Genomic DNA, 26,147 nt, shown 5'->3' on the forward strand with positions numbered 1-26,147 from the left:
ATTTATATAGAAAAGCATCGATCATAAAGTTTGATTTTCTTTTAATTTCGATGCAAACGGGTCAAATAAAACAATAGAATCGTATCGTATTAAGTAGACTTGTAAAATAAATCTGGTCTTTTATATCAACTATTCTGTGGTATAACAAAAAGTTTTGAGAGAAACTGTTAATTATAAATGTGCAAAATTTGGGGAGTGTTCTCTAAGTAGCCTGCGTAGCTCAGTCGGTAGAGCATCAGACTTTTAATCTGAGGGTCTAGGGTTCGAGTCCCTACGTGGGCGGCTGTATTTTTTGCAAACTTTTTTGTTATAGTACTATGTGTTCTTGTTATGGATAGATTCGAAAACAAGTTGTGCTTGCAAAACATGAAAAACGTCAAAGTAAACGACAACATGATCTCCACCGCCTCTTTCCGTGACGAAAGATAGGTTTATATAATATGTGGACTGATATATCTATCAATATGAGCATTTATTTTCGAACGTTCGAATAGGTATTCATGATTCTTTATCTGGTTTGTTTCAGACTTTTGTTGATTAATGAGTAGCACATGTATCTTATAGCTGCATAAATGACTACTTTGAGGATTCAAACGTTTACATATTGAGGGATTTCACCAACTTATTACATACATGTGATATTTTTCATACTGAATTAGTTGATTTTTCAGGATAGAGTCATAGTTTTACGATCAACTTTATTTTGACATTAATTTCGTTTGTCATCATTTCCTGACAGTCGCCTGAAAAAAGATTTTCGTCAATGAGAAAAAATAATTAGCAGAGCGTGGTTTCGATCCACGGACCTCTGGGTTATGGCCCAGCACGCTTCCACTGCGCCACTCTGCTCATGAGATACAGTTATGACTTTTAACTATATAGAGTGCAACCAATCACACGCGTTGCATCAGAAAACGATATTCCCGCTAAAAAGCAAATTCTTCAAGACTTTTTTTCACTAACGTTATGTTCTTTGACCTGCATTTTGACTAAGAGAAATTTGATTTAGTGTTCTTAATTCGTTTCAGGCCAGGCAAACCTACGTTTCCCAGAATAATAATAGCAATTTCGGGATTTCCTTGTGTGAGAAGTCTATATCATAAAGCAAATTGAGAGCAGAACAGTTGTAAATAAGTTGATCTGTCTTAAAATTTCTATAAATTTGAAATGACTCTGTTAACGAAGTTGTACCGTACATTATATATATGCTTACCGTACATTATCTATATGCTAAATGAAAGGTATAAACTATATTGTTTTCTAAACATTATCGTCAGCCTGCGTAGCTCAGTCGGTAGAGCATCAGACTTTTAATCTGAGGGTCTAGGGTTCGAGTCCCTACGTGGGCGATTGTAATTTTTGCTCCTTTGAGGTGGATTGATATCGTTTCTGTTCTAGACATCATTTGTTTATACATGTTATAGGTGTGATCCCTATACCTAAGTTTGAACGACTCTACAATGTCGTCTGATTGCAATTTATTAGCAGCTGACGATGGACACAGCTGCATGGTATTTATATAGAAAAGCATCGATCATAAGTTTTGATTTTCTTTTAATTTCGATGCAAACGGGTCAAATAAAACAATAGAATCGTATCGTATTAAGTAGACCTTGTAAAATAAATCTGGTCTTTTATATCAACTATTCTGTGGTATAAACAAAAAGTTTTGAGAGAAACTGTTAATTATAAATGTGCAAAATTTGGGAGTGTTCTCTAAGTAGCCTGCGTAGCTCAGTCGGTAGAGCATAGCATCAGACTTTTAATCTGAGGGTCTAGGGTTCGAGTCCCTACGTGGGCGGCTGTATTTTTTGCAAACTTTTTTGTTATAGTACTATGTGTTCTTGTTATGGATAGATTCGAAAACAAGTTGTGCTTGCAAAACATGAAAAACGTCAAAGTAAACGACAACATGATCTCCACCGCCTCTTTCCGTGACGAAAGATAGGTTTATATAATATGTGGACTGATATATCATCAATATGAGCATTTATTTTCGAACGTTCGAATAGGTATTCATGATTCTTTATCTGGTTTGTTTCAACTTTTGTTGATTAATGAGTAGCACATGTATCTTATAGCTGCATAAATGACTACTTTGAGGATTCAAACGTTTACATATTGAGGGATTTCACCAACTTATTACATACATGTGATATTTTTCATACTGAATTAGTTGATTTTTCAGGATAGAGTCATAGTTTTACGATCAACTTTATTTTGACATTAATTTCGTTTGTCATCATTTCCTGACAGTCGCCTGAAAAAAGATTTTCGTCAATGAGAAAAAATAATTAGCAGAGCGTGGTTTCGATCCACGGACCTCTGGGTTATGGGCCCAGCACGCTTCCACTGCGCCACTCTGCTCATGAGATACAGTTATGACTTTTAACTATATAGAGTGCAACCAATCACACGCGTTGCATCAGAAAACGATATTCCCGCTAAAAAGCAAATTCTTCAAGACTTTTTTTCACTAACGTTATGTTCTTGACCTGCATTTTGACTAAGAGAAATTTGATTTAGTGTTCTTAATTCGTTTCAGGCCAGGCAAACCTACGTTTCCCAGAATAATAATAGCAATTTCGGGATTTCCTTGTGTGAGAAGTCTATATCATAAAGCAAATTGAGAGCAGAACAGTTGTAAATAAGTTGATCTGTCTTAAAATTTCTATAAATTTGAAATGACTCTGTTAACGAAGTTGTACCGTACATTATATATATGCTTACCGTACATTATCTATATGCTAAATGAAAGGTATAAACTATATTGTTTTCTAAACATTATCGTCAGCCTGCGTAGCTCAGTCGGTAGAGCATCAGACTTTTAATCTGAGGGTCTAGGGTTCGAGTCCCTACGTGGGCGATTGTAATTTTTGCTCCTTTGAGGTGGATTGATATCGTTTCTGTTCTAGACATCATTTGTTTATACATGTTATAGGTGTGATCCCTATACCTAAGTTTGAACGACTCTACAATGTCGTCTGATTGCAATTTTATTAGCAGCTGACGATGGACACAGCTGCATGGTATTTATATAGAAAAGCATCGATCATAAGTTTTGATTTTCTTTTAATTTCGATGCAAACGGGTCAAATAAAACAATAGAATCGTATCGTATTAAGTAGACTTGTAAAATAAATCTGGTCTTTTATATCAACTATTCTGTGGTATAACAAAAAGTTTTGAGAGAAACTGTTAATTATAAATGTGCAAAATTTGGGAGTGTTCTCTAAGTAGCCTGCGTAGCTCAGTCGGTAGAGCATCAGACTTTTAATCTGAGGGTCTAGGGTTCGAGTCCCTACGTGGGCGGCTGTATTTTTTGCAAACTTTTTTGTTATAGTACTATGTGTTCTTGTTATGGATAGATTCGAAAACAAGTTGTGCTTGCAAAACATGAAAAACGTCAAAGTAAACGACAACATGATCTCCACCGCCTCTTTCCGTGACGAAAGATAGGTTTATATAATATGTGGACTGATATATCATCAATATGAGCATTTATTTTCGAACGTTCGAATAGGTATTCATGATTCTTTATCTGGTTTGTTTCAACTTTTGTTGATTAATGAGTAGCACATGTATCTTATAGCTGCATAAATGACTACTTTGAGGATTCAAACGTTTACATATTGAGGGATTTCACCAACTTATTACATACATGTGATATTTTTCATACTGAATTAGTTGATTTTTCAGGATAGAGTCATAGTTTTACGATCAACTTTATTTTGACATTAATTTCGTTTGTCATCATTTCCTGACAGTCGCCTGAAAAAAGATTTTCGTCAATGAGAAAAAATAATTAGCAGAGCGTGGTTTCGATCCACGGACCTCTGGGTTATGGGCCCAGCACGCTTCCACTGCGCCACTCTGCTCATGAGATACAGTTATGACTTTTAACTATATAGAGTGCAACCAATCACACGCGTTGCATCAGAAAACGATATTCCCGCTAAAAAGCAAATTCTTCAAGACTTTTTTTCACTAACGTTATGTTCTTGACCTGCATTTTGACTAAGAGAAATTTGATTTAGTGTTCTTAATTCGTTTCAGGCCAGGCAAACCTACGTTTCCCAGAATAATAATAGCAATTTCGGGATTTCCTTGTGTGAGAAGTCTATATCATAAAGCAAATTGAGAGCAGAACAGTTGTAAATAAGTTGATCTGTCTTAAAATTTCTATAAATTTGAAATGACTCTGTTAACGAAGTTGTACCGTACATTATATATATGCTTACCGTACATTATCTATATGCTAAATGAAAGGTATAAACTATATTGTTTTCTAAACATTATCGTCAGCCTGCGTAGCTCAGTCGGTAGAGCATCAGACTTTTAATCTGAGGGTCTAGGGTTCGAGTCCCTACGTGGGCGATTGTAATTTTTGCTCCTTTGAGGTGGATTGATATCGTTTCTGTTCTAGACATCATTTGTTTATACATGTTATAGGTGTGATCCCTATACCTAAGTTTGAACGACTCTACAATGTCGTCTGATTGCAATTTTATTAGCAGCTGACGATGGACACAGCTGCATGGTATTTATATAGAAAAGCATCGATCATAAGTTTTGATTTTCTTTTAATTTCGATGCAAACGGGTCAAATAAAACAATAGAATCGTATCGTATTAAGTAGACTTGTAAAATAAATCTGGTCTTTTATATCAACTATTCTGTGGTATAACAAAAAGTTTTGAGAGAAACTGTTAATTATAAATGTGCAAAATTTGGGAGTGTTCTCTAAGTAGCCTGCGTAGCTCAGTCGGTAGAGCATCAGACTTTTAATCTGAGGGTCTAGGGTTCGAGTCCCTACGTGGGCGGCTGTATTTTTTGCAAACTTTTTTGTTATAGTACTATGTGTTCTTGTTATGGATAGATTCGAAAACAAGTTGTGCTTGCAAAACATGAAAAACGTCAAAGTAAACGACAACATGATCTCCACCGCCTCTTTCCGTGACGAAAGATAGGTTTATATAATATGTGGACTGATATATCATCAATATGAGCATTTATTTTCGAACGTTCGAATAGGTATTCATGATTCTTTATCTGGTTTGTTTCAACTTTTGTTGATTAATGAGTAGCACATGTATCTTATAGCTGCATAAATGACTACTTTGAGGATTCAAACGTTTACATATTGAGGGATTTCACCAACTTATTACATACATGTGATATTTTTCATACTGAATTAGTTGATTTTTCAGGATAGAGTCATAGTTTTACGATCAACTTTATTTTGACATTAATTTCGTTTGTCATCATTTCCTGACAGTCGCCTGAAAAAAGATTTTCGTCAATGAGAAAAAATAATTAGCAGAGCGTGGTTTCGATCCACGGACCTCTGGGTTATGGGCCCAGCACGCTTCCACTGCGCCACTCTGCTCATGAGATACAGTTATGACTTTTAACTATATAGAGTGCAACCAATCACACGCGTTGCATCAGAAAACGATATTCCCGCTAAAAAGCAAATTCTTCAAGACTTTTTTTCACTAACGTTATGTTCTTGACCTGCATTTTGACTAAGAGAAATTTGATTTAGTGTTCTTAATTCGTTTCAGGCCAGGCAAACCTACGTTTCCCAGAATAATAATAGCAATTTCGGGATTTCCTTGTGTGAGAAGTCTATATCATAAAGCAAATTGAGAGCAGAACAGTTGTAAATAAGTTGATCTGTCTTAAAATTTCTATAAATTTGAAATGACTCTGTTAACGAAGTTGTACCGTACATTATATATATGCTTACCGTACATTATCTATATGCTAAATGAAAGGTATAAACTATATTGTTTTCTAAACATTATCGTCAGCCTGCGTAGCTCAGTCGGTAGAGCATCAGACTTTTAATCTGAGGGTCTAGGGTTCGAGTCCCTACGTGGGCGATTGTAATTTTTGCTCCTTTGAGGTGGATTGATATCGTTTCTGTTCTAGACATCATTTGTTTATACATGTTATAGGTGTGATCCCTATACCTAAGTTTGAACGACTCTACAATGTCGTCTGATTGCAATTTTATTAGCAGCTGACGATGGACACAGCTGCATGGTATTTATATAGAAAAGCATCGATCATAAGTTTTGATTTTCTTTTAATTTCGATGCAAACGGGTCAAATAAAACAATAGAATCGTATCGTATTAAGTAGACTTGTAAAATAAATCTGGTCTTTTATATCAACTATTCTGTGGTATAACAAAAAGTTTTGAGAGAAACTGTTAATTATAAATGTGCAAAATTTGGGAGTGTTCTCTAAGTAGCCTGCGTAGCTCAGTCGGTAGAGCATCAGACTTTTAATCTGAGGGTCTAGGGTTCGAGTCCCTACGTGGGCGGCTGTATTTTTTGCAAACTTTTTTGTTATAGTACTATGTGTTCTTGTTATGGATAGATTCGAAAACAAGTTGTGCTTGCAAAACATGAAAAACGTCAAAGTAAACGACAACATGATCTCCACCGCCTCTTTCCGTGACGAAAGATAGGTTTATATAATATGTGGACTGATATATCATCAATATGAGCATTTATTTTCGAACGTTCGAATAGGTATTCATGATTCTTTATCTGGTTTGTTTCAACTTTTGTTGATTAATGAGTAGCACATGTATCTTATAGCTGCATAAATGACTACTTTGAGGATTCAAACGTTTACATATTGAGGGATTTCACCAACTTATTACATACATGTGATATTTTTCATACTGAATTAGTTGATTTTTCAGGATAGAGTCATAGTTTTACGATCAACTTTATTTTGACATTAATTTCGTTTGTCATCATTTCCTGACAGTCGCCTGAAAAAAGATTTTCGTCAATGAGAAAAAATAATTAGCAGAGCGTGGTTTCGATCCACGGACCTCTGGGTTATGGGCCCAGCACGCTTCCACTGCGCCACTCTGCTCATGAGATACAGTTATGACTTTTAACTATATAGAGTGCAACCAATCACACGCGTTGCATCAGAAAACGATATTCCCGCTAAAAAGCAAATTCTTCAAGACTTTTTTTCACTAACGTTATGTTCTTGACCTGCATTTTGACTAAGAGAAATTTGATTTAGTGTTCTTAATTCGTTTCAGGCCAGGCAAACCTACGTTTCCCAGAATAATAATAGCAATTTCGGGATTTCCTTGTGTGAGAAGTCTATATCATAAAGCAAATTGAGAGCAGAACAGTTGTAAATAAGTTGATCTGTCTTAAAATTTCTATAAATTTGAAATGACTCTGTTAACGAAGTTGTACCGTACATTATATATATGCTTACCGTACATTATCTATATGCTAAATGAAAGGTATAAACTATATTGTTTTCTAAACATTATCGTCAGCCTGCGTAGCTCAGTCGGTAGAGCATCAGACTTTTAATCTGAGGGTCTAGGGTTCGAGTCCCTACGTGGGCGATTGTAATTTTTGCTCCTTTGAGGTGGATTGATATCGTTTCTGTTCTAGACATCATTTGTTTATACATGTTATAGGTGTGATCCCTATACCTAAGTTTGAACGACTCTACAATGTCGTCTGATTGCAATTTTATTAGCAGCTGACGATGGACACAGCTGCATGGTATTTATATAGAAAAGCATCGATCATAAGTTTTGATTTTCTTTTAATTTCGATGCAAACGGGTCAAATAAAACAATAGAATCGTATCGTATTAAGTAGACTTGTAAAATAAATCTGGTCTTTTATATCAACTATTCTGTGGTATAACAAAAAGTTTTGAGAGAAACTGTTAATTATAAATGTGCAAAATTTGGGAGTGTTCTCTAAGTAGCCTGCGTAGCTCAGTCGGTAGAGCATCAGACTTTTAATCTGAGGGTCTAGGGTTCGAGTCCCTACGTGGGCGGCTGTATTTTTTGCAAACTTTTTTGTTATAGTACTATGTGTTCTTGTTATGGATAGATTCGAAAACAAGTTGTGCTTGCAAAACATGAAAAACGTCAAAGTAAACGACAACATGATCTCCACCGCCTCTTTCCGTGACGAAAGATAGGTTTATATAATATGTGGACTGATATATCATCAATATGAGCATTTATTTTCGAACGTTCGAATAGGTATTCATGATTCTTTATCTGGTTTGTTTCAACTTTTGTTGATTAATGAGTAGCACATGTATCTTATAGCTGCATAAATGACTACTTTGAGGATTCAAACGTTTACATATTGAGGGATTTCACCAACTTATTACATACATGTGATATTTTTCATACTGAATTAGTTGATTTTTCAGGATAGAGTCATAGTTTTACGATCAACTTTATTTTGACATTAATTTCGTTTGTCATCATTTCCTGACAGTCGCCTGAAAAAAGATTTTCGTCAATGAGAAAAAATAATTAGCAGAGCGTGGTTTCGATCCACGGACCTCTGGGTTATGGGCCCAGCACGCTTCCACTGCGCCACTCTGCTCATGAGATACAGTTATGACTTTTAACTATATAGAGTGCAACCAATCACACGCGTTGCATCAGAAAACGATATTCCCGCTAAAAAGCAAATTCTTCAAGACTTTTTTTCACTAACGTTATGTTCTTGACCTGCATTTTGACTAAGAGAAATTTGATTTAGTGTTCTTAATTCGTTTCAGGCCAGGCAAACCTACGTTTCCCAGAATAATAATAGCAATTTCGGGATTTCCTTGTGTGAGAAGTCTATATCATAAAGCAAATTGAGAGCAGAACAGTTGTAAATAAGTTGATCTGTCTTAAAATTTCTATAAATTTGAAATGACTCTGTTAACGAAGTTGTACCGTACATTATATATATGCTTACCGTACATTATCTATATGCTAAATGAAAGGTATAAACTATATTGTTTTCTAAACATTATCGTCAGCCTGCGTAGCTCAGTCGGTAGAGCATCAGACTTTTAATCTGAGGGTCTAGGGTTCGAGTCCCTACGTGGGCGATTGTAATTTTTGCTCCTTTGAGGTGGATTGATATCGTTTCTGTTCTAGACATCATTTGTTTATACATGTTATAGGTGTGATCCCTATACCTAAGTTTGAACGACTCTACAATGTCGTCTGATTGCAATTTTATTAGCAGCTGACGATGGACACAGCTGCATGGTATTTATATAGAAAAGCATCGATCATAAGTTTTGATTTTCTTTTAATTTCGATGCAAACGGGTCAAATAAAACAATAGAATCGTATCGTATTAAGTAGACTTGTAAAATAAATCTGGTCTTTTATATCAACTATTCTGTGGTATAACAAAAAGTTTTGAGAGAAACTGTTAATTATAAATGTGCAAAATTTGGGAGTGTTCTCTAAGTAGCCTGCGTAGCTCAGTCGGTAGAGCATCAGACTTTTAATCTGAGGGTCTAGGGTTCGAGTCCCTACGTGGGCGGCTGTATTTTTTGCAAACTTTTTTGTTATAGTACTATGTGTTCTTGTTATGGATAGATTCGAAAACAAGTTGTGCTTGCAAAACATGAAAAACGTCAAAGTAAACGACAACATGATCTCCACCGCCTCTTTCCGTGACGAAAGATAGGTTTATATAATATGTGGACTGATATATCATCAATATGAGCATTTATTTTCGAACGTTCGAATAGGTATTCATGATTCTTTATCTGGTTTGTTTCAACTTTTGTTGATTAATGAGTAGCACATGTATCTTATAGCTGCATAAATGACTACTTTGAGGATTCAAACGTTTACATATTGAGGGATTTCACCAACTTATTACATACATGTGATATTTTTCATACTGAATTAGTTGATTTTTCAGGATAGAGTCATAGTTTTACGATCAACTTTATTTTGACATTAATTTCGTTTGTCATCATTTCCTGACAGTCGCCTGAAAAAAGATTTTCGTCAATGAGAAAAAATAATTAGCAGAGCGTGGTTTCGATCCACGGACCTCTGGGTTATGGGCCCAGCACGCTTCCACTGCGCCACTCTGCTCATGAGATACAGTTATGACTTTTAACTATATAGAGTGCAACCAATCACACGCGTTGCATCAGAAAACGATATTCCCGCTAAAAAGCAAATTCTTCAAGACTTTTTTTCACTAACGTTATGTTCTTGACCTGCATTTTGACTAAGAGAAATTTGATTTAGTGTTCTTAATTCGTTTCAGGCCAGGCAAACCTACGTTTCCCAGAATAATAATAGCAATTTCGGGATTTCCTTGTGTGAGAAGTCTATATCATAAAGCAAATTGAGAGCAGAACAGTTGTAAATAAGTTGATCTGTCTTAAAATTTCTATAAATTTGAAATGACTCTGTTAACGAAGTTGTACCGTACATTATATATATGCTTACCGTACATTATCTATATGCTAAATGAAAGGTATAAACTATATTGTTTTCTAAACATTATCGTCAGCCTGCGTAGCTCAGTCGGTAGAGCATCAGACTTTTAATCTGAGGGTCTAGGGTTCGAGTCCCTACGTGGGCGATTGTAATTTTTGCTCCTTTGAGGTGGATTGATATCGTTTCTGTTCTAGACATCATTTGTTTATACATGTTATAGGTGTGATCCCTATACCTAAGTTTGAACGACTCTACAATGTCGTCTGATTGCAATTTTATTAGCAGCTGACGATGGACACAGCTGCATGGTATTTATATAGAAAAGCATCGATCATAAGTTTTGATTTTCTTTTAATTTCGATGCAAACGGGTCAAATAAAACAATAGAATCGTATCGTATTAAGTAGACTTGTAAAATAAATCTGGTCTTTTATATCAACTATTCTGTGGTATAACAAAAAGTTTTGAGAGAAACTGTTAATTATAAATGTGCAAAATTTGGGAGTGTTCTCTAAGTAGCCTGCGTAGCTCAGTCGGTAGAGCATCAGACTTTTAATCTGAGGGTCTAGGGTTCGAGTCCCTACGTGGGCGGCTGTATTTTTTGCAAACTTTTTTGTTATAGTACTATGTGTTCTTGTTATGGATAGATTCGAAAACAAGTTGTGCTTGCAAAACATGAAAAACGTCAAAGTAAACGACAACATGATCTCCACCGCCTCTTTCCGTGACGAAAGATAGGTTTATATAATATGTGGACTGATATATCATCAATATGAGCATTTATTTTCGAACGTTCGAATAGGTATTCATGATTCTTTATCTGGTTTGTTTCAACTTTTGTTGATTAATGAGTAGCACATGTATCTTATAGCTGCATAAATGACTACTTTGAGGATTCAAACGTTTACATATTGAGGGATTTCACCAACTTATTACATACATGTGATATTTTTCATACTGAATTAGTTGATTTTTCAGGATAGAGTCATAGTTTTACGATCAACTTTATTTTGACATTAATTTCGTTTGTCATCATTTCCTGACAGTCGCCTGAAAAAAGATTTTCGTCAATGAGAAAAAATAATTAGCAGAGCGTGGTTTCGATCCACGGACCTCTGGGTTATGGGCCCAGCACGCTTCCACTGCGCCACTCTGCTCATGAGATACAGTTATGACTTTTAACTATATAGAGTGCAACCAATCACACGCGTTGCATCAGAAAACGATATTCCCGCTAAAAAGCAAATTCTTCAAGACTTTTTTTCACTAACGTTATGTTCTTGACCTGCATTTTGACTAAGAGAAATTTGATTTAGTGTTCTTAATTCGTTTCAGGCCAGGCAAACCTACGTTTCCCAGAATAATAATAGCAATTTCGGGATTTCCTTGTGTGAGAAGTCTATCATAAAGCAAATTGAGAGCAGAACAGTTGTAAATAAGTTGATCTGTCTTAAAATTTCTATAAATTTGAAATGACTCTGTTAACGAAGTTGTACCGTACATTATATATATGCTTACCGTACATTATCTATATGCTAAATGAAAGGTATAAACTATATTGTTTTCTAAACATTATCGTCAGCCTGCGTAGCTCAGTCGGTAGAGCATCAGACTTTTAATCTGAGGGTCTAGGGTTCGAGTCCCTACGTGGGCGATTGTAATTTTTGCTCCTTTGAGGTGGATTGATATCGTTTCTGTTCTAGACATCATTTGTTTATACATGTTATAGGTGTGATCCCTATACCTAAGTTTGAACGACTCTACAATGTCGTCTGATTGCAATTTTATTAGCAGCTGACGATGGACACAGCTGCATGGTATTTATATAGAAAAGCATCGATCATAAGTTTTGATTTTCTTTTAATTTCGATGCAAACGGGTCAAATAAAACAATAGAATCGTATCGTATTAAGTAGACTTGTAAAATAAATCTGGTCTTTTATATCAACTATTCTGTGGTATAACAAAAAGTTTTGAGAGAAACTGTTAATTATAAATGTGCAAAATTTGGGAGTGTTCTCTAAGTAGCCTGCGTAGCTCAGTCGGTAGAGCATCAGACTTTTAATCTGAGGGTCTAGGGTTCGAGTCCCTACGTGGGCGGCTGTATTTTTTGCAAACTTTTTTGTTATAGTACTATGTGTTCTTGTTATGGATAGATTCGAAAACAAGTTGTGCTTGCAAAACATGAAAAACGTCAAAGTAAACGACAACATGATCTCCACCGCCTCTTTCCGTGACGAAAGATAGGTTTATATAATATGTGGACTGATATATCATCAATATGAGCATTTATTTTCGAACGTTCGAATAGGTATTCATGATTCTTTATCTGGTTTGTTTCAACTTTTGTTGATTAATGAGTAGCACATGTATCTTATAGCTGCATAAATGACTACTTTGAGGATTCAAACGTTTACATATTGAGGGATTTCACCAACTTATTACATACATGTGATATTTTTCATACTGAATTAGTTGATTTTTCAGGATAGAGTCATAGTTTTACGATCAACTTTATTTTGACATTAATTTCGTTTGTCATCATTTCCTGACAGTCGCCTGAAAAAAGATTTTCGTCAATGAGAAAAAATAATTAGCAGAGCGTGGTTTCGATCCACGGACCTCTGGGTTATGGGCCCAGCACGCTTCCACTGCGCCACTCTGCTCATGAGATACAGTTATGACTTTTAACTATATAGAGTGCAACCAATCACACGCGTTGCATCAGAAAACGATATTCCCGCTAAAAAGCAAATTCTTCAAGACTTTTTTTCACTAACGTTATGTTCTTGACCTGCATTTTGACTAAGAGAAATTTGATTTAGTGTTCTTAATTCGTTTCAGGCCAGGCAAACCTACGTTTCCCAGAATAATAATAGCAATTTCGGGATTTCCTTGTGTGAGAAGTCTATATCATAAAGCAAATTGAGAGCAGAACAGTTGTAAATAAGTTGATCTGTCTTAAAATTTCTATAAATTTGAAATGACTCTGTTAACGAAGTTGTACCGTACATTATATATATGCTTACCGTACATTATCTATATGCTAAATGAAAGGTATAAACTATATTGTTTTCTAAACATTATCGTCAGCCTGCGTAGCTCAGTCGGTAGAGCATCAGACTTTTAATCTGAGGGTCTAGGGTTCGAGTCCCTACGTGGGCGATTGTAATTTTTGCTCCTTTGAGGTGGATTGATATCGTTTCTGTTCTAGACATCATTTGTTTATACATGTTATAGGTGTGATCCCTATACCTAAGTTTGAACGACTCTACAATGTCGTCTGATTGCAATTTTATTAGCAGCTGACGATGGACACAGCTGCATGGTATTTATATAGAAAAGCATCGATCATAAGTTTTGATTTTCTTTTAATTTCGATGCAAACGGGTCAAATAAAACAATAGAATCGTATCGTATTAAGTAGACTTGTAAAATAAATCTGGTCTTTTATATCAACTATTCTGTGGTATAACAAAAAGTTTTGAGAGAAACTGTTAATTATAAATGTGCAAAATTTGGGAGTGTTCTCTAAGTAGCCTGCGTAGCTCAGTCGGTAGAGCATCAGACTTTTAATCTGAGGGTCTAGGGTTCGAGTCCCTACGTGGGCGGCTGTATTTTTTGCAAACTTTTTTGTTATAGTACTATGTGTTCTTGTTATGGATAGATTCGAAAACAAGTTGTGCTTGCAAAACATGAAAAACGTCAAAGTAAACGACAACATGATCTCCACCGCCTCTTTCCGTGACGAAAGATAGGTTTATATAATATGTGGACTGATATATCATCAATATGAGCATTTATTTTCGAACGTTCGAATAGGTATTCATGATTCTTTATCTGGTTTGTTTCAACTTTTGTTGATTAATGAGTAGCACATGTATCTTATAGCTGCATAAATGACTACTTTGAGGATTCAAACGTTTACATATTGAGGGATTTCACCAACTTATTACATACATGTGATATTTTTCATACTGAATTAGTTGATTTTTCAGGATAGAGTCATAGTTTTACGATCAACTTTATTTTGACATTAATTTCGTTTGTCATCATTTCCTGACAGTCGCCTGAAAAAAGATTTTCGTCAATGAGAAAAAATAATTAGCAGAGCGTGGTTTCGATCCACGGACCTCTGGGTTATGGGCCCAGCACGCTTCCACTGCGCCACTCTGCTCATGAGATACAGTTATGACTTTTAACTATATAGAGTGCAACCAATCACACGCGTTGCATCAGAAAACGATATTCCCGCTAAAAAGCAAATTCTTCAAGACTTTTTTTCACTAACGTTATGTTCTTGACCTGCATTTTGACTAAGAGAAATTTGATTTAGTGTTCTTAATTCGTTTCAGGCCAGGCAAACCTACGTTTCCCAGAATAATAATAGCAATTTCGGGATTTCCTTGTGTGAGAAGTCTATATCATAAAGCAAATTGAGAGCAGAACAGTTGTAAATAAGTTGATCTGTCTTAAAATTTCTATAAATTTGAAATGACTCTGTTAACGAAGTTGTACCGTACATTATATATATGCTTACCGTACATTATCTATATGCTAAATGAAAGGTATAAACTATATTGTTTTCTAAACATTATCGTCAGCCTGCGTAGCTCAGTCGGTAGAGCATCAGACTTTTAATCTGAGGGTCTAGGGTTCGAGTCCCTACGTGGGCGATTGTAATTTTTGCTCCTTTGAGGTGGATTGATATCGTTTCTGTTCTAGACATCATTTGTTTATACATGTTATAGGTGTGATCCCTATACCTAAGTTTGAACGACTCTACAATGTCGTCTGATTGCAATTTTATTAGCAGCTGACGATGGACACAGCTGCATGGTATTTATATAGAAAAGCATCGATCATAAGTTTTGATTTTCTTTTAATTTCGATGCAAACGGGTCAAATAAAACAATAGAATCGTATCGTATTAAGTAGACTTGTAAAATAAATCTGGTCTTTTATATCAACTATTCTGTGGTATAACAAAAAGTTTTGAGAGAAACTGTTAATTATAAATGTGCAAAATTTGGGAGTGTTCTCTAAGTAGCCTGCGTAGCTCAGTCGGTAGAGCATCAGACTTTTAATCTGAGGGTCTAGGGTTCGAGTCCCTACGTGGGCGGCTGTATTTTTTGCAAACTTTTTTGTTATAGTACTATGTGTTCTTGTTATGGATAGATTCGAAAACAAGTTGTGCTTGCAAAACATGAAAAACGTCAAAGTAAACGACAACATGATCTCCACCGCCTCTTTCCGTGACGAAAGATAGGTTTATATAATATGTGGACTGATATATCATCAATATGAGCATTTATTTTCGAACGTTCGAATAGGTATTCATGATTCTTTATCTGGTTTGTTTCAACTTTTGTTGATTAATGAGTAGCACATGTATCTTATAGCTGCATAAATGACTACTTTGAGGATTCAAACGTTTACATATTGAGGGATTTCACCAACTTATTACATACATGTGATATTTTTCATACTGAATTAGTTGATTTTTCAGGATAGAGTCATAGTTTTACGATCAACTTTATTTTGACATTAATTTCGTTTGTCATCATTTCCTGACAGTCGCCTGAAAAAAGATTTTCGTCAATGAGAAAAAATAATTAGCAGAGCGTGGTTTCGATCCACGGACCTCTGGGTTATGGGCCCAGCACGCTTCCACTGCGCCACTCTGCTCATGAGATACAGTTATGACTTTTAACTATATAGAGTGCAACCAATCACACGCGTTGCATCAGAAAACGATATTCCCGCTAAAAAGCAAATTCTTCAAGACTTTTTTTCACTAACGTTATGTTCTTGACCTGCATTTTGACTAAGAGAAATTTGATTTAGTGTTCTTAATTCGTTTCAGGCCAGGCAAACCTACGTTTCCCAGAATAATAATAGCAATTTCGGGATTTCCTTGTGTGAGAAGTCTATATCATAAAGCAAATTGAGAGCAGAACAGTTGTAAATAAGTTGATCTGTCTTAAAATTTCTATAAATTTGAAATGACTCTGTTAACGAAGTTGTACCGTACATTATATATATGCTTACCGTACATTATCTATATGCTAAATGAAAGGTATAAACTATATTGTTTTCTAAACATTATCGTCAGCCTGCGTAGCTCAGTCGGTAGAGCATCAGACTTTTAATCTGAGGGTCTAGGGTTCGAGTCCCTACGTGGGCGATTGTAATTTTTGCTCCTTTGAGGTGGATTGATATCGTTTCTGTTCTAGACATCATTTGTTTATACATGTTATAGGTGTGATCCCTATACCTAAGTTTGAACGACTCTACAATGTCGTCTGATTGCAATTTTATTAGCAGCTGACGATGGACACAGCTGCATGGTATTTATATAGAAAAGCATCGATCATAAGTTTTGATTTTCTTTTAATTTCGATGCAAACGGGTCAAATAAAACAATAGAATCGTATCGTATTAAGTAGACTTGTAAAATAAATCTGGTCTTTTATATCAACTATTCTGTGGTATAACAAAAAGTTTTGAGAGAAACTGTTAATTATAAATGTGCAAAATTTGGGAGTGTTCTCTAAGTAGCCTGCGTAGCTCAGTCGGTAGAGCATCAGACTTTTAATCTGAGGGTCTAGGGTTCGAGTCCCTACGTGGGCGGCTGTATTTTTTGCAAACTTTTTTGTTATAGTACTATGTGTTCTTGTTATGGATAGATTCGAAAACAAGTTGTGCTTGCAAAACATGAAAAACGTCAAAGTAAACGACAACATGATCTCCACCGCCTCTTTCCGTGACGAAAGATAGGTTTATATAATATGTGGACTGATATATCATCAATATGAGCATTTATTTTCGAACGTTCGAATAGGTATTCATGATTCTTTATCTGGTTTGTTTCAACTTTTGTTGATTAATGAGTAGCACATGTATCTTATAGCTGCATAAATGACTACTTTGAGGATTCAAACGTTTACATATTGAGGGATTTCACCAACTTATTACATACATGTGATATTTTTCATACTGAATTAGTTGATTTTTCAGGATAGAGTCATAGTTTTACGATCAACTTTATTTTGACATTAATTTCGTTTGTCATCATTTCCTGACAGTCGCCTGAAAAAAGATTTTCGTCAATGAGAAAAAATAATTAGCAGAGCGTGGTTTCGATCCACGGACCTCTGGGTTATGGGCCCAGCACGCTTCCACTGCGCCACTCTGCTCATGAGATACAGTTATGACTTTTAACTATATAGAGTGCAACCAATCACACGCGTTGCATCAGAAAACGATATTCCCGCTAAAAAGCAAATTCTTCAAGACTTTTTTTCACTAACGTTATGTTCTTGACCTGCATTTTGACTAAGAGAAATTTGATTTAGTGTTCTTAATTCGTTTCAGGCCAGGCAAACCTACGTTTCCCAGAATAATAATAGCAATTTCGGGATTTCCTTGTGTGAGAAGTCTATATCATAAAGCAAATTGAGAGCAGAACAGTTGTAAATAAGTTGATCTGTCTTAAAATTTCTATAAATTTGAAATGACTCTGTTAACGAAGTTGTACCGTACATTATATATATGCTTACCGTACATTATCTATATGCTAAATGAAAGGTATAAACTATATTGTTTTCTAAACATTATCGTCAGCCTGCGTAGCTCAGTCGGTAGAGCATCAGACTTTTAATCTGAGGGTCTAGGGTTCGAGTCCCTACGTGGGCGATTGTAATTTTTGCTCCTTTGAGGTGGATTGATATCGTTTCTGTTCTAGACATCATTTGTTTATACATGTTATAGGTGTGATCCCTATACCTAAGTTTGAACGACTCTACAATGTCGTCTGATTGCAATTTTATTAGCAGCTGACGATGGACACAGCTGCATGGTATTTATATAGAAAAGCATCGATCATAAGTTTTGATTTTCTTTTAATTTCGATGCAAACGGGTCAAATAAAACAATAGAATCGTATCGTATTAAGTAGACTTGTAAAATAAATCTGGTCTTTTATATCAACTATTCTGTGGTATAACAAAAAGTTTTGAGAGAAACTGTTAATTATAAATGTGCAAAATTTGGGAGTGTTCTCTAAGTAGCCTGCGTAGCTCAGTCGGTAGAGCATCAGACTTTTAATCTGAGGGTCTAGGGTTCGAGTCCCTACGTGGGCGGCTGTATTTTTTGCAAACTTTTTTGTTATAGTACTATGTGTTCTTGTTATGGATAGATTCGAAAACAAGTTGTGCTTGCAAAACATGAAAAACGTCAAAGTAAACGACAACATGATCTCCACCGCCTCTTTCCGTGACGAAAGATAGGTTTATATAATATGTGGACTGATATATCATCAATATGAGCATTTATTTTCGAACGTTCGAATAGGTATTCATGATTCTTTATCTGGTTTGTTTCAACTTTTGTTGATTAATGAGTAGCACATGTATCTTATAGCTGCATAAATGACTACTTTGAGGATTCAAACGTTTACATATTGAGGGATTTCACCAACTTATTACATACATGTGATATTTTTCATACTGAATTAGTTGATTTTTCAGGATAGAGTCATAGTTTTACGATCAACTTTATTTTGACATTAATTTCGTTTGTCATCATTTCCTGACAGTCGCCTGAAAAAAGATTTTCGTCAATGAGAAAAAATAATTAGCAGAGCGTGGTTTCGATCCACGGACCTCTGGGTTATGGGCCCAGCACGCTTCCACTGCGCCACTCTGCTCATGAGATACAGTTATGACTTTTAACTATATAGAGTGCAACCAATCACACGCGTTGCATCAGAAAACGATATTCCCGCTAAAAAGCAAATTCTTCAAGACTTTTTTTCACTAACGTTATGTTCTTGACCTGCATTTTGACTAAGAGAAATTTGATTTAGTGTTCTTAATTCGTTTCAGGCCAGGCAAACCTACGTTTCCCAGAATAATAATAGCAATTTCGGGATTTCCTTGTGTGAGAAGTCTATATCATAAAGCAAATTGAGAGCAGAACAGTTGTAAATAAGTTGATCTGTCTTAAAATTTCTATAAATTTGAAATGACTCTGTTAACGAAGTTGTACCGTACATTATATATATGCTTACCGTACATTATCTATATGCTAAATGAAAGGTATAAACTATATTGTTTTCTAAACATTATCGTCAGCCTGCGTAGCTCAGTCGGTAGAGCATCAGACTTTTAATCTGAGGGTCTAGGGTTCGAGTCCCTACGTGGGCGATTGTAATTTTTGCTCCTTTGAGGTGGATTGATATCGTTTCTGTTCTAGACATCATTTGTTTATACATGTTATAGGTGTGATCCCTATACCTAAGTTTGAACGACTCTACAATGTCGTCTGATTGCAATTTTATTAGCAGCTGACGATGGACACAGCTGCATGGTATTTATATAGAAAAGCATCGATCATAAGTTTTGATTTTCTTTTAATTTCGATGCAAACGGGTCAAATAAAACAATAGAATCGTATCGTATTAAGTAGACTTGTAAAATAAATCTGGTCTTTTATATCAACTATTCTGTGGTATAACAAAAAGTTTTGAGAGAAACTGTTAATTATAAATGTGCAAAATTTGGGAGTGTTCTCTAAGTAGCCTGCGTAGCTCAGTCGGTAGAGCATCAGACTTTTAATCTGAGGGTCTAGGGTTCGAGTCCCTACGTGGGCGGCTGTATTTTTTGCAAACTTTTTTGTTATAGTACTATGTGTTCTTGTTATGGATAGATTCGAAAACAAGTTGTGCTTGCAAAACATGAAAAACGTCAAAGTAAACGACAACATGATCTCCACCGCCTCTTTCCGTGACGAAAGATAGGTTTATATAATATGTGGACTGATATATCATCAATATGAGCATTTATTTTCGAACGTTCGAATAGGTATTCATGATTCTTTATCTGGTTTGTTTCAACTTTTGTTGATTAATGAGTAGCACATGTATCTTATAGCTGCATAAATGACTACTTTGAGGATTCAAACGTTTACATATTGAGGGATTTCACCAACTTATTACATACATGTGATATTTTTCATACTGAATTAGTTGATTTTTCAGGATAGAGTCATAGTTTTACGATCAACTTTATTTTGACATTAATTTCGTTTGTCATCATTTCCTGACAGTCGCCTGAAAAAAGATTTTCGTCAATGAGAAAAAATAATTAGCAGAGCGTGGTTTCGATCCACGGACCTCTGGGTTATGGGCCCAGCACGCTTCCACTGCGCCACTCTGCTCATGAGATACAGTTATGACTTTTAACTATATAGAGTGCAACCAATCACACGCGTTGCATCAGAAAACGATATTCCCGCTAAAAAGCAAATTCTTCAAGACTTTTTTTCACTAACGTTATGTTCTTGACCTGCATTTTGACTAAGAGAAATTTGATTTAGTGTTCTTAATTCGTTTCAGGCCAGGCAAACCTACGTTTCCCAGAATAATAATAGCAATTTCGGGATTTCCTTGTGTGAGAAGTCTATATCATAAAGCAAATTGAGAGCAGAACAGTTGTAAATAAGTTGATCTGTCTTAAAATTTCTATAAATTTGAAATGACTCTGTTAACGAAGTTGTACCGTACATTATATATATGCTTACCGTACATTATCTATATGCTAAATGAAAGGTATAAACTATATTGTTTTCTAAACATTATCGTCAGCCTGCGTAGCTCAGTCGGTAGAGCATCAGACTTTTAATCTGAGGGTCTAGGGTTCGAGTCCCTACGTGGGCGATTGTAATTTTTGCTCCTTTGAGGTGGATTGATATCGTTTCTGTTCTAGACATCATTTGTTTATACATGTTATAGGTGTGATCCCTATACCTAAGTTTGAACGACTCTACAATGTCGTCTGATTGCAATTTTATTAGCAGCTGACGATGGACACAGCTGCATGGTATTTATATAGAAAAGCATCGATCATAAGTTTTGATTTTCTTTTAATTTCGATGCAAACGGGTCAAATAAAACAATAGAATCGTATCGTATTAAGTAGACTTGTAAAATAAATCTGGTCTTTTATATCAACTATTCTGTGGTATAACAAAAAGTTTTGAGAGAAACTGTTAATTATAAATGTGCAAAATTTGGGAGTGTTCTCTAAGTAGCCTGCGTAGCTCAGTCGGTAGAGCATCAGACTTTTAATCTGAGGGTCTAGGGTTCGAGTCCCTACGTGGGCGGCTGTATTTTTTGCAAACTTTTTTGTTATAGTACTATGTGTTCTTGTTATGGATAGATTCGAAAACAAGTTGTGCTTGCAAAACATGAAAAACGTCAAAGTAAACGACAACATGATCTCCACCGCCTCTTTCCGTGACGAAAGATAGGTTTATATAATATGTGGACTGATATATCATCAATATGAGCATTTATTTTCGAACGTTCGAATAGGTATTCATGATTCTTTATCTGGTTTGTTTCAACTTTTGTTGATTAATGAGTAGCACATGTATCTTATAGCTGCATAAATGACTACTTTGAGGATTCAAACGTTTACATATTGAGGGATTTCACCAACTTATTACATACATGTGATATTTTTCATACTGAATTAGTTGATTTTTCAGGATAGAGTCATAGTTTTACGATCAACTTTATTTTGACATTAATTTCGTTTGTCATCATTTCCTGACAGTCGCCTGAAAAAAGATTTTCGTCAATGAGAAAAAATAATTAGCAGAGCGTGGTTTCGATCCACGGACCTCTGGGTTATGGGCCCAGCACGCTTCCACTGCGCCACTCTGCTCATGAGATACAGTTATGACTTTTAACTATATAGAGTGCAACCAATCACACGCGTTGCATCAGAAAACGATATTCCCGCTAAAAAGCAAATTCTTCAAGACTTTTTTTCACTAACGTTATGTTCTTGACCTGCATTTTGACTAAGAGAAATTTGATTTAGTGTTCTTAATTCGTTTCAGGCCAGGCAAACCTACGTTTCCCAGAATAATAATAGCAATTTCGGGATTTCCTTGTGTGAGAAGTCTATATCATAAAGCAAATTGAGAGCAGAACAGTTGTAAATAAGTTGATCTGTCTTAAAATTTCTATAAATTTGAAATGACTCTGTTAACGAAGTTGTACCGTACATTATATATATGCTTACCGTACATTATCTATATGCTAAATGAAAGGTATAAACTATATTGTTTTCTAAACATTATCGTCAGCCTGCGTAGCTCAGTCGGTAGAGCATCAGACTTTTAATCTGAGGGTCTAGGGTTCGAGTCCCTACGTGGGCGATTGTAATTTTTGCTCCTTTGAGGTGGATTGATATCGTTTCTGTTCTAGACATCATTTGTTTATACATGTTATAGGTGTGATCCCTATACCTAAGTTTGAACGACTCTACAATGTCGTCTGATTGCAATTTTATTAGCAGCTGACGATGGACACAGCTGCATGGTATTTATATAGAAAAGCATCGATCATAAGTTTTGATTTTCTTTTAATTTCGATGCAAACGGGTCAAATAAAACAATAGAATCGTATCGTATTAAGTAGACTTGTAAAATAAATCTGGTCTTTTATATCAACTATTCTGTGGTATAACAAAAAGTTTTGAGAGAAACTGTTAATTATAAATGTGCAAAATTTGGGAGTGTTCTCTAAGTAGCCTGCGTAGCTCAGTCGGTAGAGCATCAGACTTTTAATCTGAGGGTCTAGGGTTCGAGTCCCTACGTGGGCGGCTGTATTTTTTGCAAACTTTTTTGTTATAGTACTATGTGTTCTTGTTATGGATAGATTCGAAAACAAGTTGTGCTTGCAAAACATGAAAAACGTCAAAGTAAACGACAACATGATCTCCACCGCCTCTTTCCGTGACGAAAGATAGGTTTATATAATATGTGGACTGATATATCATCAATATGAGCATTTATTTTCGAACGTTCGAATAGGTATTCATGATTCTTTATCTGGTTTGTTTCAACTTTTGTTGATTAATGAGTAGCACATGTATCTTATAGCTGCATAAATGACTACTTTGAGGATTCAAACGTTTACATATTGAGGGATTTCACCAACTTATTACATACATGTGATATTTTTCATACTGAATTAGTTGATTTTTCAGGATAGAGTCATAGTTTTACGATCAACTTTATTTTGACATTAATTTCGTTTGTCATCATTTCCTGACAGTCGCCTGAAAAAAGATTTTCGTCAATGAGAAAAAATAATTAGCAGAGCGTGGTTTCGATCCACGGACCTCTGGGTTATGGGCCCAGCACGCTTCCACTGCGCCACTCTGCTCATGAGATACAGTTATGACTTTTAACTATATAGAGTGCAACCAATCACACGCGTTGCATCAGAAAACGATATTCCCGCTAAAAAGCAAATTCTTCAAGACTTTTTTTCACTAACGTTATGTTCTTGACCTGCATTTTGACTAAGAGAAATTTGATTTAGTGTTCTTAATTCGTTTCAGGCCAGGCAAACCTACGTTTCCCAGAATAATAATAGCAATTTCGGGATTTCCTTGTGTGAGAAGTCTATATCATAAAGCAAATTGAGAGCAGAACAGTTGTAAATAAGTTGATCTGTCTTAAAATTTCTATAAATTTGAAATGACTCTGTTAACGAAGTTGTACCGTACATTATATATATGCTTACCGTACATTATCTATATGCTAAATGAAAGGTATAAACTATATTGTTTTCTAAACATTATCGTCAGCCTGCGTAGCTCAGTCGGTAGAGCATCAGACTTTTAATCTGAGGGTCTAGGGTTCGAGTCCCTACGTGGGCGATTGTAATTTTTGCTCCTTTGAGGTGGATTGATATCGTTTCTGTTCTAGACATCATTTGTTTATACATGTTATAGGTGTGATCCCTATACCTAAGTTTGAACGACTCTACAATGTCGTCTGATTGCAATTTTATTAGCAGCTGACGATGGACACAGCTGCATGGTATTTATATAGAAAAGCATCGATCATAAGTTTTGATTTTCTTTTAATTTCGATGCAAACGGGTCAAATAAAACAATAGAATCGTATCGTATTAAGTAGACTTGTAAAATAAATCTGGTCTTTTATATCAACTATTCTGTGGTATAACAAAAAGTTTTGAGAGAAACTGTTAATTATAAATGTGCAAAATTTGGGAGTGTTCTCTAAGTAGCCTGCGTAGCTCAGTCGGTAGAGCATCAGACTTTTAATCTGAGGGTCTAGGGTTCGAGTCCCTACGTGGGCGGCTGTATTTTTTGCAAACTTTTTTGTTATAGTACTATGTGTTCTTGTTATGGATAGATTCGAAAACAAGTTGTGCTTGCAAAACATGAAAAACGTCAAAGTAAACGACAACATGATCTCCACCGCCTCTTTCCGTGACGAAAGATAGGTTTATATAATATGTGGACTGATATATCATCAATATGAGCATTTATTTTCGAACGTTCGAATAGGTATTCATGATTCTTTATCTGGTTTGTTTCAACTTTTGTTGATTAATGAGTAGCACATGTATCTTATAGCTGCATAAATGACTACTTTGAGGATTCAAACGTTTACATATTGAGGGATTTCACCAACTTATTACATACATGTGATATTTTTCATACTGAATTAGTTGATTTTTCAGGATAGAGTCATAGTTTTACGATCAACTTTATTTTGACATTAATTTCGTTTGTCATCATTTCCTGACAGTCGCCTGAAAAAAGATTTTCGTCAATGAGAAAAAATAATTAGCAGAGCGTGGTTTCGATCCACGGACCTCTGGGTTATGGGCCCAGCACGCTTCCACTGCGCCACTCTGCTCATGAGATACAGTTATGACTTTTAACTATATAGAGTGCAACCAATCACACGCGTTGCATCAGAAACGATATTCCCGCTAAAAAGCAAATTCTTCAAGACTTTTTTTCACTAACGTTATGTTCTTGACCTGCATTTTGACTAAGAGAAATTTGATTTAGTGTTCTTAATTCGTTTCAGGCCAGGCAAACCTACGTTTCCCAGAATAATAATAGCAATTTCGGGATTTCCTTGTGTGAGAAGTCTATATCATAAAGCAAATTGAGAGCAGAACAGTTGTAAATAAGTTGATCTGTCTTAAAATTTCTATAAATTTGAAATGACTCTGTTAACGAAGTTGTACCGTACATTATATATATGCTTACCGTACATTATCTATATGCTAAATGAAAGGTATAAACTATATTGTTTTCTAAACATTATCGTCAGCCTGCGTAGCTCAGTCGGTAGAGCATCAGACTTTTAATCTGAGGGTCTAGGGTTCGAGTCCCTACGTGGGCGATTGTAATTTTTGCTCCTTTGAGGTGGATTGATATCGTTTCTGTTCTAGACATCATTTGTTTATACATGTTATAGGTGTGATCCCTATACCTAAGTTTGAACGACTCTACAATGTCGTCTGATTGCAATTTTATTAGCAGCTGACGATGGACACAGCTGCATGGTATTTATATAGAAAAGCATCGATCATAAGTTTTGATTTTCTTTTAATTTCGATGCAAACGGGTCAAATAAAACAATAGAATCGTATCGTATTAAGTAGACTTGTAAAATAAATCTGGTCTTTTATATCAACTATTCTGTGGTATAACAAAAAGTTTTGAGAGAAACTGTTAATTATAAATGTGCAAAATTTGGGAGTGTTCTCTAAGTAGCCTGCGTAGCTCAGTCGGTAGAGCATCAGACTTTTAATCTGAGGGTCTAGGGTTCGAGTCCCTACGTGGGCGGCTGTATTTTTTGCAAACTTTTTTGTTATAGTACTATGTGTTCTTGTTATGGATAGATTCGAAAACAAGTTGTGCTTGCAAAACATGAAAAACGTCAAAGTAAACGACAACATGATCTCCACCGCCTCTTTCCGTGACGAAAGATAGGTTTATATAATATGTGGACTGATATA

General features: G+C 35.5%; 16 non-coding genes across 16 annotated transcripts; all 16 read right to left on the reverse strand.

Annotated features, from left to right (window-relative positions):
- Nucleotides 1–2,295: 2,295 nt before the first annotated feature.
- Nucleotides 2,296–2,367, reverse strand: Trnam-cau (transfer RNA methionine (anticodon CAU)). The gene has a single exon. It is a non-coding gene; the product is annotated as a tRNA-Met (tRNA).
- Nucleotides 2,368–3,806: 1,439 nt separating this feature from the next.
- Trnam-cau (transfer RNA methionine (anticodon CAU)) lies at nt 3,807–3,878 on the reverse strand. Its single transcript has one exon. It is a non-coding gene; the product is annotated as a tRNA-Met (tRNA).
- Nucleotides 3,879–5,317: 1,439 nt separating this feature from the next.
- On the reverse strand, nt 5,318–5,389 carry Trnam-cau (transfer RNA methionine (anticodon CAU)). Its single transcript has one exon. It is a non-coding gene; the product is annotated as a tRNA-Met (tRNA).
- Nucleotides 5,390–6,828: 1,439 nt separating this feature from the next.
- Trnam-cau (transfer RNA methionine (anticodon CAU)) lies at nt 6,829–6,900 on the reverse strand. The gene has a single exon. It is a non-coding gene; the product is annotated as a tRNA-Met (tRNA).
- Nucleotides 6,901–8,339: 1,439 nt separating this feature from the next.
- Trnam-cau (transfer RNA methionine (anticodon CAU)) lies at nt 8,340–8,411 on the reverse strand. Its single transcript has one exon. It is a non-coding gene; the product is annotated as a tRNA-Met (tRNA).
- Nucleotides 8,412–9,850: 1,439 nt separating this feature from the next.
- On the reverse strand, nt 9,851–9,922 carry Trnam-cau (transfer RNA methionine (anticodon CAU)). Its single transcript has one exon. It is a non-coding gene; the product is annotated as a tRNA-Met (tRNA).
- Nucleotides 9,923–11,361: 1,439 nt separating this feature from the next.
- Trnam-cau (transfer RNA methionine (anticodon CAU)) lies at nt 11,362–11,433 on the reverse strand. Its single transcript has one exon. It is a non-coding gene; the product is annotated as a tRNA-Met (tRNA).
- A 1,437-nt stretch (nt 11,434–12,870) lies between these two features.
- Trnam-cau (transfer RNA methionine (anticodon CAU)) lies at nt 12,871–12,942 on the reverse strand. The gene has a single exon. It is a non-coding gene; the product is annotated as a tRNA-Met (tRNA).
- Nucleotides 12,943–14,381: 1,439 nt separating this feature from the next.
- On the reverse strand, nt 14,382–14,453 carry Trnam-cau (transfer RNA methionine (anticodon CAU)). The gene has a single exon. It is a non-coding gene; the product is annotated as a tRNA-Met (tRNA).
- A 1,439-nt stretch (nt 14,454–15,892) lies between these two features.
- Trnam-cau (transfer RNA methionine (anticodon CAU)) lies at nt 15,893–15,964 on the reverse strand. Its single transcript has one exon. It is a non-coding gene; the product is annotated as a tRNA-Met (tRNA).
- Nucleotides 15,965–17,403: 1,439 nt separating this feature from the next.
- Trnam-cau (transfer RNA methionine (anticodon CAU)) lies at nt 17,404–17,475 on the reverse strand. Its single transcript has one exon. It is a non-coding gene; the product is annotated as a tRNA-Met (tRNA).
- A 1,439-nt stretch (nt 17,476–18,914) lies between these two features.
- Trnam-cau (transfer RNA methionine (anticodon CAU)) lies at nt 18,915–18,986 on the reverse strand. The gene has a single exon. It is a non-coding gene; the product is annotated as a tRNA-Met (tRNA).
- A 1,439-nt stretch (nt 18,987–20,425) lies between these two features.
- Nucleotides 20,426–20,497, reverse strand: Trnam-cau (transfer RNA methionine (anticodon CAU)). Its single transcript has one exon. It is a non-coding gene; the product is annotated as a tRNA-Met (tRNA).
- A 1,439-nt stretch (nt 20,498–21,936) lies between these two features.
- On the reverse strand, nt 21,937–22,008 carry Trnam-cau (transfer RNA methionine (anticodon CAU)). The gene has a single exon. It is a non-coding gene; the product is annotated as a tRNA-Met (tRNA).
- A 1,439-nt stretch (nt 22,009–23,447) lies between these two features.
- Trnam-cau (transfer RNA methionine (anticodon CAU)) lies at nt 23,448–23,519 on the reverse strand. The gene has a single exon. It is a non-coding gene; the product is annotated as a tRNA-Met (tRNA).
- Nucleotides 23,520–24,958: 1,439 nt separating this feature from the next.
- Nucleotides 24,959–25,030, reverse strand: Trnam-cau (transfer RNA methionine (anticodon CAU)). Its single transcript has one exon. It is a non-coding gene; the product is annotated as a tRNA-Met (tRNA).
- Nucleotides 25,031–26,147: the final 1,117 nt, after the last annotated feature.

This window comes from Mytilus trossulus, chromosome 10 (genome assembly GCF_036588685.1).
Source record: "Mytilus trossulus isolate FHL-02 chromosome 10, PNRI_Mtr1.1.1.hap1, whole genome shotgun sequence".
Taxonomy (NCBI): Eukaryota; Metazoa; Mollusca; class Bivalvia; order Mytilida; family Mytilidae; genus Mytilus; species Mytilus trossulus.